The sequence below is a fragment of the Aplysia californica genome, unplaced genomic scaffold (assembly GCF_000002075.1).
Source record: "Aplysia californica isolate F4 #8 unplaced genomic scaffold, AplCal3.0 scaffold00103, whole genome shotgun sequence".
Taxonomy (NCBI): Eukaryota; Metazoa; Mollusca; class Gastropoda; order Aplysiida; family Aplysiidae; genus Aplysia; species Aplysia californica.
The window spans coordinates 1191686-1205819 of record NW_004797373.1 but is presented as its reverse complement, the minus strand read 5'-3'; positions in this window follow the sequence as shown (position 1 = coordinate 1205819).

The following is a 14134-nucleotide window of genomic DNA, read 5'->3' as shown; positions in this document are numbered from 1 at the left end:
CCTTACGGTTGCGAGTCCGAGAGCCTAACCACTAGGCCACCGACGCATAGAGCTTGCTTTCGAGTGGGGATATGCGCTATACAAATGCTATTTATTTATTATTTTTATTATTATAATTCATTCAATAGGCTCAATTCTATGTCGGAACTTGCCTCATGTGATTCATTTTTTGTCATAGAAATAAATATCACTTAACCCGAATACAACGCCAGCGCCATGCACATTTTATGAACCGCTGCCTGCAGTGCACCTGTTGGTATCATTTACTTGTTTGTATTGTTGCCTTGACGATAACGTTTTTTTGTTTTTGTTTTTTGCTTTTGTTTTTTGTTCTGTTTTGTTTGTTTGTTTTTGTTGTTGATCTTTTTTGTTATGTTTTTTTTTTTGTTTCTTGTTGATGTTGTTGGGGTTGTTTTTTGTTGTTGTTGTTTGTTTTTGTTTTTTTGGGGGGGCGCGGGGTCAGTGTGTAAGTCTTACGGCACTTGCTAAACAATAAGGTCAACAATAAGTCCTGAAGATTAGAGATCTTGCAAAAGAGTACGGTAACAAACTCAAAAAGAAGCAGGAGAGGTAAGGAGCATAGACGACGTCTGATGGGGAAGAAGGAGCAAACCAGACCAGAGAAACTGCCAATAACCCGCGAAGGCAAATATTGTGGTTTTATTCCTGATGTGACATGTGACATGTGACAGACATGGCTCAAGCAACTCTTATCCTACATGAGAAAAATTGTTTTCTGTGTTGGGAACGGGAAATATTCGCAATAAATAATTATTGTCTTAACCATATCCGTAAGTAGTGTTTTACTATCGTATCCATTCGACGTAGGGAACTCTGTGCCACCACTTTCCAAACAGAAAATTTACACATTAATCCGGTCCGTACGCTTTGCATAGCAGTCTGTCAAAATGATTTTTTGAGAAATACTGAAAGCTTCAAAGAGATCTTCGCACTAGACGTATTCTGAAATGTGAAGAATACAACCCCGGGGGTACAACAATGACCCCAGGGCGTACTGATAGGGTTAATTAAAATCGTACCCATAAGGCTTATATTCATGCTGTCTTGAAATCCTTGTTTCGCAAAGATGACAATATTAATGACGTTGAACACGACTCCAAATAGACTGATCGCACCACAGATGGCCACAAAGTTGACCACTTGAATTACCGCCCACTCCTCGTCGCTAACCAGAGCTTGAAACTGCCTAGAATTTTCTGACGTCATTAATTCTGTCTCATTTTGATTTTCCATAACGAATGTCTTTACCGATTGAAGCAAAGTGAAACTTCGGTATTTTTATAGAACTCTATGGGAAGTTATATCGTTATCAATTTTGCAAAGTCACGACAGTACAAAGACCAGATTTTTGGTTTGGAAACAGATAATCATTTTAAAGATCAGTTCATGCAAATATTAGAGTCACAGGAAACTTCATTAGATTATATTTACAAGGTGTAGAATAAACATATAATGTAAATGTTACACAATAGTTAGGTGGCTCATTTCTTTCTTCATTATATGCGCGTGTGAGTGTGTGTGTATATATATATATATATATGTGTGTGTGTGTGTGTGTGTGTGTGTGTGTGTGTGTGTGTGTGTGTGTGTTCGTTAGGCACGGTTGTATGGAAAAGGAATGGGTGAAGAATCCCATGAATTTTTTTGAATTAACAAATCAGTTCAATTAGTAACTGTTTAACTGGATAGACTTCTTTGCACTCATTAAATAAATCTAAATAAATTACGCCTCCAAATCGTATTTGCAAAGCTTGTCAAAGAAAGCAAAGTTCACGTTCATAGATCTAGTTTGGCTGCGCATAATTGGCGAAAACGTTTTCACGCGTTATGGATGTACCAACGTCAACGTTACTAATTACTTATCGAATATGTACGTAATAATGATACTAAACCTTGCGCTCAGTCTAATTGTCTAATAATTTGCAACGTGTCCCGCTCCGTACCAGCTTCTGGGTAGCGTACTTTCTGAGTTTACTGATCAAATAACTTACTACGATCCATACTTAAGAGTCTCCAGGCACACACAATGAACCGACCACAAACCCCGCTGCTATAAGTAGGCCTATTAAGCTAAGACAATATAACTGGGGGGGGGGGGGGGGTTTCAAGGGAAACAGAATTTTTTTTTAAATAGCTTGCATTCGGGATTCACACCCAAAAAAATTATTTATAGGGACTTCAGAATCATTTCCCTCCCTTATTTACTCGTATTTTTACAGTCCGAGCGCCATGGAGCAGCTACCACTACGTAATACATTTCTGCAGGTGCCGCTTTGCCGACACCACGGAGTAGCTATAACACCGAAATGTAGCATGCTGCAGCTACCGTGTTGTAATATCAATTCACGTATTCAGCTTTCATAATGTGAGTATATATGCGAATGGGTCTAAAGTATGTCTTAGAGAACATTCCAACACAGGTGCAGAAACTGGGATATTTGTTTTGTTACTTTGTGTTTTACACTGGCTTTTTGTGCCCCCAGCCGCATAAATAAATAAATAATTAATTAATTAATTTAATAAATAAATAGATAAAATAAGTAAATAAATAAATAAATAGATAAATAAATTAATAAATGCTTAAATACATACATACATACATACATGCATACATACATACATGCATACATACATACATACATACATACATACATACATACATACATACATACATACATACTGTTATGTAAGGGAAATAATTAGACCCGCTCGTGGTTCATTCCCTTAGCAGGACATTGGTTATTAAGTTGTTCCCCTTTATAGATACAATAACCATGTTTGTTTATGATGTCATTTTCATTATACGTCATGTTTGTATTTCATATTCTTTTCACCGTTTACCATTAGGCTGGTGTTGTATATTATTCTATGTGAGAATGACTGAGACGTGTGAGTGTCAATTATTAATGAACGCATGTATTCGGTATCTTGTAAATAATCTAACATGTTGTGTAGGTATTGTTCATTTTACATATTCATCATAAATACATTGCTTGGATAATGCTTGGTAATGTTCGTCTTAAGACAAGACTCCTGTGTTCCTGATTGGTGTTCAAGTTTGCTGTTACAAGGTACCTGGTCCAAACACAGTCCGTAATATCGGCGACGAAGATGGGATCTACATGCTAGCAAGACTAAGACCCTGTTGAAACCTACACAACAAAGCCTTCCTAAACCTGGGGAAGCAACAAGCCAAGCTACCTGCCTCTGCCACAAGCCTTCAACGAAGCAACAAAGCCTTCCTAAACCTGGGGAAGGAGTCTGGTCGAACATCGAGAGGACAGCTTGGTGAGAAATAATTGTTCGTATACGGTTCACGTTACGATAAGTCTACGGAGACTTATCGGTCCGCTCATTGTCGAAAGTTTGCGTACGTTTCGCTTGTCGTCTCGACTTTGAAACCTTGGCCGATCAACGTCTTGTTTGGTTTCCTGTCCTTCTTAGGACAAAACAGCGAGAAAAGTGAAGTGTGTCAAATTGTTCCGATCAACGTCTTGTTTTGTTTCCTGTTCTTCTTAGGACAAAACAGCGAGAAAAGGGAAACGTGTCAAAAAGGCCGACCAACGTCTAGTGCTGTTGGCTGTTCCTCTAAGAACAGAACACCGAGAAAGCGTGAACCGTAAAACGTAACTTTGGCGACGTAACAAAGCTGCTATCAGTCAGAGACCAGTCGTCATATTTCTCTCACAGTCACAGGAAGACTGTTCATCCTGGTGACAGATCACAAGCCACTGATTGCCCTCTTTGGACCAACGAAGCCAATTCCAGCTCTGGCAACAAATCGACTTGCCAGATGGGCTCTGACTCTGAGCCAATACGACTTCAAAATAGAGTATCGCAAGATATCAGCGCACGGCAACGCAGACGCCCTGCGTAGATTGCCACTAGGGGCGGATCCATCTTTTGATAGGGAGGAGACTGGTGCAGACTCAGCAACTACCTGCGCCAAAAAACGTCGCTCGACACTGCACAGCTTGCCACGAGCACCAGAAGCTGCACCCTAAGCAGCCGTCTCACCCATAGATCACCCCCGACAAACCTTGGAGCCGCGTCCATATAGACCACGCCATCAGCTTCAGAGGTCACAACTGGCTGGTCATGGTGGACGCATTCTCCAAGTATCCATGCACCAACCTCATGTCCTCGATAACAACCAAGGCAACCACCCGGAGACTCGACGAGGACTTTGCTCACTTTGGCTATCCACACGCCATTGTGACGGACAACACCACCTGTTTCTCGTTAGCCGAGTTCCAGACCTGGTGTGAGCAGCGGGGCATTCTACACCTGCACGGTGCCCCCTACCATCCCGAGTTCGAGATGAGCTGGTGCCTGCTCGTCGTCTCAGCAAAGACAGCCCATGCTTCGCGCTTTCCTACAAAGGTGGGCGTAGGGACAGATGGAAGCCAGCTGCGGTGACCGCCTTCCTGGGTCACAAACTTTACGAGGTCCGTGTGCAACCGGACGGCCCGATGTGGAGACGACATGAGGATCAACTTCGCCCTCGACACGCACGTCACCAGCCGTGACAGATACATATTGTGAACTTTGACATTTCTCAGGTTGTAATTGCTTCTGGGAACACTTTAGTCTTCAGATACCTTCAGACTGAAGGGGAGGTGTTATGTAAGGGAAATAATTAGACCCGCTCGTGGTTCATTCCCTTAGCAGGACATTGGCTATTAAGTTGTTCCCCTTTATAGATACAATAACCATGTTTGTTTATTATGTCATTTTCATTATACGTCATGTTTGTATTTCATATTCTTTTCACCGTTTACCATTAGGCTGGTGTTGTATATTATTCTATGTGAGAATGACTGAGACGTGTGAGTGTCAATTATTAATGAACGCATGTATCCTGTATCATGTAAATAATCTAACATGTTGTTTAGGTATTGTTCAATTTACATATTCATCATAAATACATTGTTTGATGATGTTCGATTGAAGATGAAACTCTTGTGTTCCTGATTGATGTTCAAGTTTGCTTTTACAAGGTACCTTGTCAAAATACAGACCGTAACACATACATACATGCCTGCCTGCCTACCTGCCTACATACATACATACATACATACGTAAAAATAAAACACAAGGTCCAAAGAACTCGTGCCCCGGGTTAAATCCTCTTTCACAGTCAAGGTAGGTGTTTTCGTTATATTTGTTATTGTTCTTTGTTTTCAATGTGTTTGAAAATACCAACAGAAGATGCTGTTCATTGCAGAGACATAAATAATATTTTCAATTCATTTGACATTCAATACTAGTCCGTTCCACCAATGTTTATGTACCTCAATACACGCGCGAATACACTTTTACGAAACCTTGAACTTGTGTATTAGTCTACTTGTCGTGCTCATTAGTATTTGGTTTAGGAGCCATTGGTTTCGGCATATGGATTAATCAGATTTTTGACATAATCATCTGCCAGTAAGGAACAGAGGCTACAAAGTTGTCTTTGTATAGGGTGGTTTGAGGAGGAATGAACTAAGCCACTCTCGTGAGAATCGCCGGATGGCTTGATTAAGTGCAATACATCGTGCTAGTGCTGGAACGTCATGTCTTACCCTTATTTATTTTGTCACGGTGCCATTCAAGAAAACATCTTATTGCATGGCAAAGCATTTTATCACAGGGGCCAAAGCCACTAGACAATTCTTGGAAAATCAGATCATACCAGCTTTGGGGTGGTCACCAGTAAATAGCCCCATTATAAATCCTACAGATTTATGAAGCCCCATGAAACAGCAGCTGAAGAAAGGCGCTTTTGCTCCCAAGTCAGACCATTTCTTTGCAACTCTCTCTGACGTTTGGGATGAAAGGACAGAAAATTATGTTAAAAATAAATTCAATAGAGTCCATGGGCAAAGCGTTCGTGCTTTACACAAAACCAATCACTCCTAAACAAAATGTTAATGAGCAAATTCAATGTCAAGTCCAAAGTTGTGCGTGGTGTTTGTGAATGCTCTGTTTTCCGATCTACTTGAAACTATCGTAATAATTTATTGTTTATTGCAGAGACAAAGTTCTCCATTCATTTGATATGCAATGTATGTCCATTCTACCAATATTAATGCACCATAATACACACACGAACACACTTTCACGTTTCTTTGATTTCATTTGCACAATTTTGTCAAGTCTTTCTTTATAAGGGCAATTTTGAGTGACCATATCTTTTTCGACTTTCATCATAGATTATATATTAATGTGTCTGATGACGCAGAATTAATTTAGCTGTAAATTGATGTGCTGCATGAGTGAGCAGTGCAAAGCTTCAGCACGATTATTGAGGGATTACATTTTCGAGTTTCTTTTGGACGCCACTATATTATAAATAATATATATAATATACATACATATATATATATACTTATATTCGATTACTATGTAATAAAAGCCAAGAGCAATACACATTAATCTTTATTTAATAGCAGTCTTATCCCAGATGGAAGGAAACTTCTTTTGTATTTTTGTTTGTTTGTTTGTTCTCTCTGGTATGTCTATGACGCTGCGTGATATAACAGTTGGTGTAGAAAGGAGGTGTGACAGGCTGTCTAAAATACTGTTTATCTTTTTATGTTTGCAATCTGATACAGTTCATCAGTTCTATGAAAGAATATCACGAGACCTTGCTGGCTTTCTTATTTTCTTTAAAATTCTGTCAATGTTTTTCTTTGCCTTGCACTTTACAGATTCCAGCCAAGCAGCAAATAATATATAACAGCAACAGCTTTGGGTGATGAAATGGTAAAAATGTGACAATGTTATTATCAGCATCAAAACTTACTTAATTTCCTAAAACATAACACTTGTTGATTAAGTTAGATTTTTTGTGAGCACAAGAGCAGCGTGTAAATGCAAGTCTAGCCTTGTTGACGATGGTTACTCAAAGACATTTTTAGGAGGTTACAACCTCCACTTTCTCATCTTTAATGAACAGCAGTTGCAGCTGGTCATTAAAAAAACCCCACCAAATTCTATGTCTGTTTTACATTTAATAAAAGGAAGCTGTAACCACACCAGTTTGTAAATAATTTCACTTCGCCTCTGCATTCATTCTCATTCGTTGTTATAAGGCCTTGGAGAGTTGAATCATCCGCAACTTACTTTCCATTTTCTTCTCCCAGTATGCACAAAGACTATCCCCCAAAATTTTCAGTTCCTATGTATCCAATCATCATCATCATCCAGTGCCAGATCTGCGACAGACATCGGCGATCGTGGTTCTCCATTCATTCCTTTGCTCGGATGCTCTAAAAAAAAGCTACGTTTCCCTGATCTTTCCCTGTTACCCATGTTTAGGTTCCCCAAGTAGATTCTTTGTATCTAATATAGTGTCTTAAACAAGCTGTCCATTGTGATGTCATCAACGCTGATCTCTTTTCTTTATGCGACTAAGTCCCACCTCGTGACCAACACTACTCAGGTTACTGTTATGTTATCTATTAAAACAGAGACTGCCGTCGGGGTCTCGGACAGTACCTCCACACCTGGTCAGTATCTTTAGTTTTAGTAGAGGTTATACAGCGCTCGCAACTGCATAAGGTCATATGAGCGCCAGAAGCTTAGAGGTGTTACAGGAGAGTAACACACATAAAAAAGAAGGAGGGGAGATAAGACGATAGATGTTTGATATGAATTACTTGAATTACTTGAATCTAGAACTGGGGTCTCAGGAAGACGGGATGCTCCAAGCTTCCTCGCCCCTCTTCATGAGGGTCCATTTCAGTGTGGGCGGGCAGATTGTCTCCATCGTCAGCTGGATATCATCATTTTGATAGGAAAGAAGAAGCAAACCACACCAGAGCACCCGCCAACCACCCACTGGTCAGAATCTAAGAAAATTACGTCACAGGCGTTGCGGATGACTGGACTCTGAGAGAATTCCTGGAATACTCTCACAGTCGTCAGCGTCTCTTCGAGGCCTACACTAAAAGAGGATTTGTGAAGCGCGCTGACAAAATGAGTTACTTCTCAGATTCAAACCTTAAGGAAATACATATTATGCAATAATAACAGAATGCGGAAAGAAGTATTGGAGAATATTGTAACAACAGGCAAGTTTGATAGAAAGAGAGGCAGAGGCAGACTGAGGGAAAAGATACTGGACAAGATGACAATATGGCTAGGAGCAGCAAGAACAACAGACATAAAAAAAACATTGCTGCGACGCAAGACAGAGTAAAGTGGAGGTCCATGATCGCCCACGCCAGTCGGCAAGGCACCGGGTGATGATGATGAATAATAAAAGGCATGTTATACTTAAAGAATATGGCGTCAATTGAAAATCTACAAATTAAATGTGACCCCAGTGTCGATATTTGGCCAATATCTCCATTTGTGGATTGCGAGAAGTAACTCATTTTGTCTGCACACTCCACATTTATTGTCTACCCTCACAGTCGTCAGCGTCTCTTCGAGGCCTACACTCAAAGAGGATTTATCATCACCCGACCACGAGACCACAGAACATCCTCTTCACTGCCTGTGACGTCGCCTTCATCTCCGACTGTGGCGCTGGGTGTCTGCTCTCTGAGGGATGTATGTGACCAGGTGGCCCGGCCCACTAGGAGGGTGGCCGGTTCTGTCCATTCCAACTGGACACCTACAGCTTGGCTGTCAGCATGTGGCAGGTACCGTCTGGTCTGTGTCCAGTCACGAACAAGCCCCTGGATCACCTAGACAACATTCCTTCTTCCCCCTCCCAACCCCCGGAGTATGCTCCCTTGTTGAGGAACCTTCTTCTTCTTAATAAGGATAATAAATAGCATTTGTACAGCGCATACCCCCACTCGAAAGCAAGCTAGAAACATTCTCAGCTTCCCGGGAAGCATACAGTGCAAGCAGCGGGTCAAGCGCTCAAACACTAACAAACTGACAAGATCTGTCACTGCCTATACCTAGGTACCCATTTTCGCCTGGGTGAAGTGGGTGAAAATTCGTTTAAAATGCCTTTCCCAAGGACACAACGTCAGGCCCGCGGCTCGAACCCCCGAACCTGCAAACTCACGATTACGAGTCCGGTAGCCTAACCTCTAGACTACAGACGCCGACAAGAGATGGGCCATGGACAAGCTCCTGATCACTGAGCCCCTGGAGCTGCACCCGGACCTGTCCTGTCTTCTCGAGGACAGTTGAAAGACAGGGTTGAGATTTGGTCTATGTGCCGATGTTCAGATTTTGGACTTTGCAGTTTGAAAGAGAGAGAGAGAGAGAGAGAGAGAGAGAGAGAGAGAGAGAGAGAGAGAGAGGGGGGGGGAGAGGGAGAGGGAGAGAGAGAGAGAGAGAGCGATAAAAGAGAGAGAGAGAGAGAAACTGAATGTGATAGATATGTATATGTGTGTGTGTATATAGATGTAATATTTTTATTTTATAAATAAATATAAATATATATGTATATATTTCATATATACAGATAGATACAGGGAGAGAGAGTGAGGGAGAGAGAGAGAGAGAGAGAGAGAGAGAGAAAGAGAGAGAGAGAGATAGAGAGAGAGAGGGGGGGCGAGAGAGATAGAGAAAGAGAGAGAGGGAGAGCAAAGTGGAGAGAGAGAGAGAGAGAGAGAGAGAGAGAGAGAGAGAGAGAGAGAGAGAGAGAGAAGGGGGGGGGGAAAGAGAAAGTGAGAGAGATGTGTGTGTGGGTGGGGGGGGGGGGGGGAATTGCGAGAAAACAAAGTAACATAATTTTGATTGTCTTTCAGTATACGTATGACTCTGTGGTCTTGATAATGTTATAATGCATCAATTTCTAATAAAGAAATATAATTATTTTTTACTTTTCAGATTCTTTGACTTGTGCCTCCACTCTGTGTGGTTGAATATTCTTTCCTGTCTTCATTTTCCGTTTTCTCCTTAATATCGTTTTTTGCATTGTCGAGAAAGGTCTTAGGGTCACTGGACTTCAAATAAATCTCTCGGCATTTGAGCGCATTTGGTTTAGTTTGTAGCATACTGGGACTGACGCTCGGGAGCCTCTGATTCGAATACACACACACACACACACGCACACACACGCACACACACACACACACACACACACACACACACACACACACACACACACTCTCTCTCTCTCTCTCTCTCTCTCTCTCTCTCTCTCTCTCTTTCTCTCTCTCTGTTTATGTGTCAACTAAAGCTTTGTTCGGTTTGATTTTTTTTAATGAAAAAAAAAATAGCAATTGTATATTTTCGAGCAATATAGTAAAATTAAATAGCAAGTTTAATTTGCTTTGTCTCCCTTACTCAAAAACTTATTTTCGCTTTTTGCCCGAAACACTTTTTGAGGCTAGTTCAGACAAGCGGACTCCTCTAGTTTATTGAATAGGTGCTTGATCTTCAAAATGAACTGTAATTTGTCTCGTAAGTCGTTACACATTTATTTGCGAGGGGGTAGATCTATGGCGTTATGAAGAAAATTCTCAACAATCTTTGAAGACAGGGCATAAGATGAAGGGAAATAAACAACGAAAAGGGTTAGGGGTTATTCATTTTCTAAGAACTTTGGGGCCTTTTTCAGGGGCGACAAGGTCTCAAAACTGGCTCCGGCATTTCTCCTCCCACCCGTCAAATATATAAGATGTGCTTCAAGACAATGCACCCTGGAAGCATACACTTTCTATCGATACTGTCATTAAATGGTACGGTACTCTTTATGAATAACTCTATTCTTATTCCTATTTTCATACATAAGACACAAGGGCTCATAAAATTTGATGTAATTTGTCTTAGATGAATGAAAGGAAAGCGGCTAAGGCAGATTTGTCACAAAACAAAAATGTCCCTGGTACGTAGAGTGAACGACTGATGTTTTTTCTTGTGTGTGCATGGACGGGAAAAGGAGGTTGTGGGGGGGGGGGGGGGTGTGCGTGTGTGGGTGTGTGTGTGGATGAGCCAAGGGGAGATAACTGATAGAATGTCTGAGTGAGAGAAAGAGCGTTCAGTGGTCTATTTTGTATTCTTTGTATTTTTTCCTAACAAAGACTCGATGAAACCCCCAAAAACAAAAACAAACAACAAACAACAAAAAACAACACACACACACACACGCGCGCGCGCGCGCATGTGCGCTCCTTTCTTACTCCCTTACAAGAAGGCTCTCGAAGCCAAGAGGTTAAGGTATTCGCCTCTTACTCAATAGGTCCACGGCTCGAATCTGGATAGCGATGGAACATTTTATTTTCAAAAATTTTCTCATTCATTCTCCTTTCCTGCTCTCTTGCAATGTTTTATCGTCATCCTTAGTCACCACTTTCTGCCTCAACCACCTCACCTTTTTTGCTTCCTCCTCCGGGCTCCTGACTCTTTCAGCAGCCTTTCTACTGCTTCTCCTTGTCTCCTTACTGCTGTCTTTCAGGCCACACCCCCAATCTTATGGTAGAAAAGACCTACACCTAGCCTTTAGGTGCGAAAAAATCTCTGAGGTTCCGTGAGCAAGTTGCGCACGATAAAGATCCCTAGGTGGTCTAAAATCGATAAGAGTAGGTTTCGGCTACCACCAGGGCAAAATTTCCTACCAACTGAAAAAGTTTGTCGTGTCCCGCGCGCTCATATGACCTTATGCAGTTGCGGGCGCCGTAAAATACTATTAATCAGAATGGAAGTGATTTCAACATTTCAATCGTACCTGAAAGTGTTAAATTCGTTGTATTTCCCAAGACTGGGTGGCGCCAAAGAATCTCTTGTCCTTGTAGAGAATCTGTGGTGGCTCTGGCTTTTGATTAAGTGGTATAAGGGAGCAAAACCAGAACAATTATGTTACCGATAGTCTTAGTATAGTGCTTTCCCTTTACTCGTCTCTCCTTCTTCTTTTTCTTCTTCTTCTTCTTCTTCTTCTTCTTCTTCTTCTTCTTCTTCTTCTTCTTCGTCTTCTTCGTCTTCTTCTTCTTCCTCGACTAATTATTATCATTATTATTATTCTTCGACTAATTATTATCATTATTATTATTGTTATTATTATTATTATTATTATTATTATTATTATTATTATTATTATCATCATCATCATTATTAAATTATTATTATTTTTTGGGGGGTTAGGTTAAGTTTTATCAACCAACATAGACCAGACACTGATAAATAACATCCGCGACGATTGTCTTTACAACTGAGTAAGTTCTGTAAGAAATGATACACGAAGTACGATACATCTCTATGGTGATGATGGCCTAGATAATGAAGCAGGTGACGGATATTTGTCTCGCCGTGAACCATTTGTGCAATTATTGCTGTTAATGACCATAATTGATAGCTCTTGATCTTTTGCGTGTTCACTTTCGTCTGACCGCGGTTAAAACAAGACAAAATGAAACCGCTCTGTTCAATCTTCTCGGATCTTTGCATACGGGTCTAAAAGTTGGATAATAATAATATAATAATAATTATAATAATAATTATCATTATAATAATAATAAATGACTTAATTTATATAGCGCTCAACTCCGATTAAAGTACACAGGCTCTGAGCGCTTTAGAATACAGTACAACGTACAACAGTAACACGTTGTGTTCTGATTAAAAGAAAATTACTCCAAATATTCATCTTATCAATCTAAAGACAGAAATTACTTCAGCTGACATTTGAATGAATCAAAAGATTTGATCTCTCTTAAAGCACTTGGTAAAGCATTCCAGTACTTTGGGCCTGGTATCCAAATGCCCTTTCAACCATTTTTTAAAAGTTTCATAGATGGTAAAATAAATTTCTTTTTGTCAGCTGATGACCTGTAACTGCGAGTGGGAACCGACAGTCCTAACAGATTTGTTACATATGGTGGTGCATTATCATTCAAACATTTGTGTCATAGGGTGGCCAACTTGTACACAATTCTTTTCTCAACAGGAAGCCAATGTAATGTCTGTAAAAGAGGTTTATCAGAGTCTCTCTTTCTTTTCTGTAAAACAAAACGTGCAGCATTGTTTTGGACAGTTTGAAATCTTTTAACTTTCTTCAGTGATAGTCCTGACAACAAGGAGTTACAATAATCAAGTTTTGATAAAATTAAGCTAGCTCTAGTAACTAGTAAAGCAGTATGCTTAGAATTGATCAGATGACGTATTTTACTAATTTTTTCTTATTTCTAAATACATGCTGCTGAACAGATGATTTACCTCAGCCGGCGTTGACAAACTGGAATCAAAATAGATGCCAAGATTCTTAACTTTTCTTGAAAATGCAATTTCCGCATCACCAATTGTCATGTGATCGTGGTCAACTTTGCATTGCCCGCCAGAATGACTTCTGTTTTATCATCATTCAACATCAATTTGTTTTTGTTCATCAAGTTTTTCACTGAGGCAATACAATTTTCAGCACGATGGACAAGTTCATCTAAGTTGGTAAACATTGTTGAACCATAACTTTGAGTATCATCAGCATAGAAATAATACTTTAAGTCATACTTTATTATTTCCTTGACAAGTGGTTGACTATAAATGTTGAACAAAACTGGACAGAGGACTGAACCCTGGGGGACCCCATACTAAAGAGCATGATGTGATGACTTAAGCCTTTAATAACAACATATTGTACCGATTTCACAAGTAAGAACAAAACCAGCTAAGGACAGTCCCAGATAATCCAAAAGACACTTCAAATTGCTTCAATAAAATATGATGGATGAACAACATCGATACATGTTTTTTTTTGGTGCAAACCATGAAATTATTTGTGAGTGTTTGGTACCCCATCAATATTTTGGCAAACTTCATTTTGTTATTTGCCCCGGTGTAGAGTCAACATGGCGCAAAATAAAAAGAAGAAATATAATATTCTTCTTGAGCTGATAGATGTATATCAGAGTTTACCCCGTGCTTTTGAAAGTGAAAAGCAATGAATATTGAACTACCCCTAGCCTTATCGGACAAGGGCGAAAAATCTCGGAGGTCACTAGTTCAAGTTGCGCACCTCAAAGATCTCTTGGTGGTCCAAAATCGATAAGAGTAGGTTTCGACCACGACCTGCGCAAAATTACAAATTTCCTACTGAAAAAGTTTGGTGTGTCCCGTGCGCTCATATTATGACCTTATGCAGTTAAGAGCGCCGTAAAACATTTACCCCCCAAAAAAAGAGAAAAAAGAGAGAGGAAGAGAGAGAGACAGAGGGAGAGAG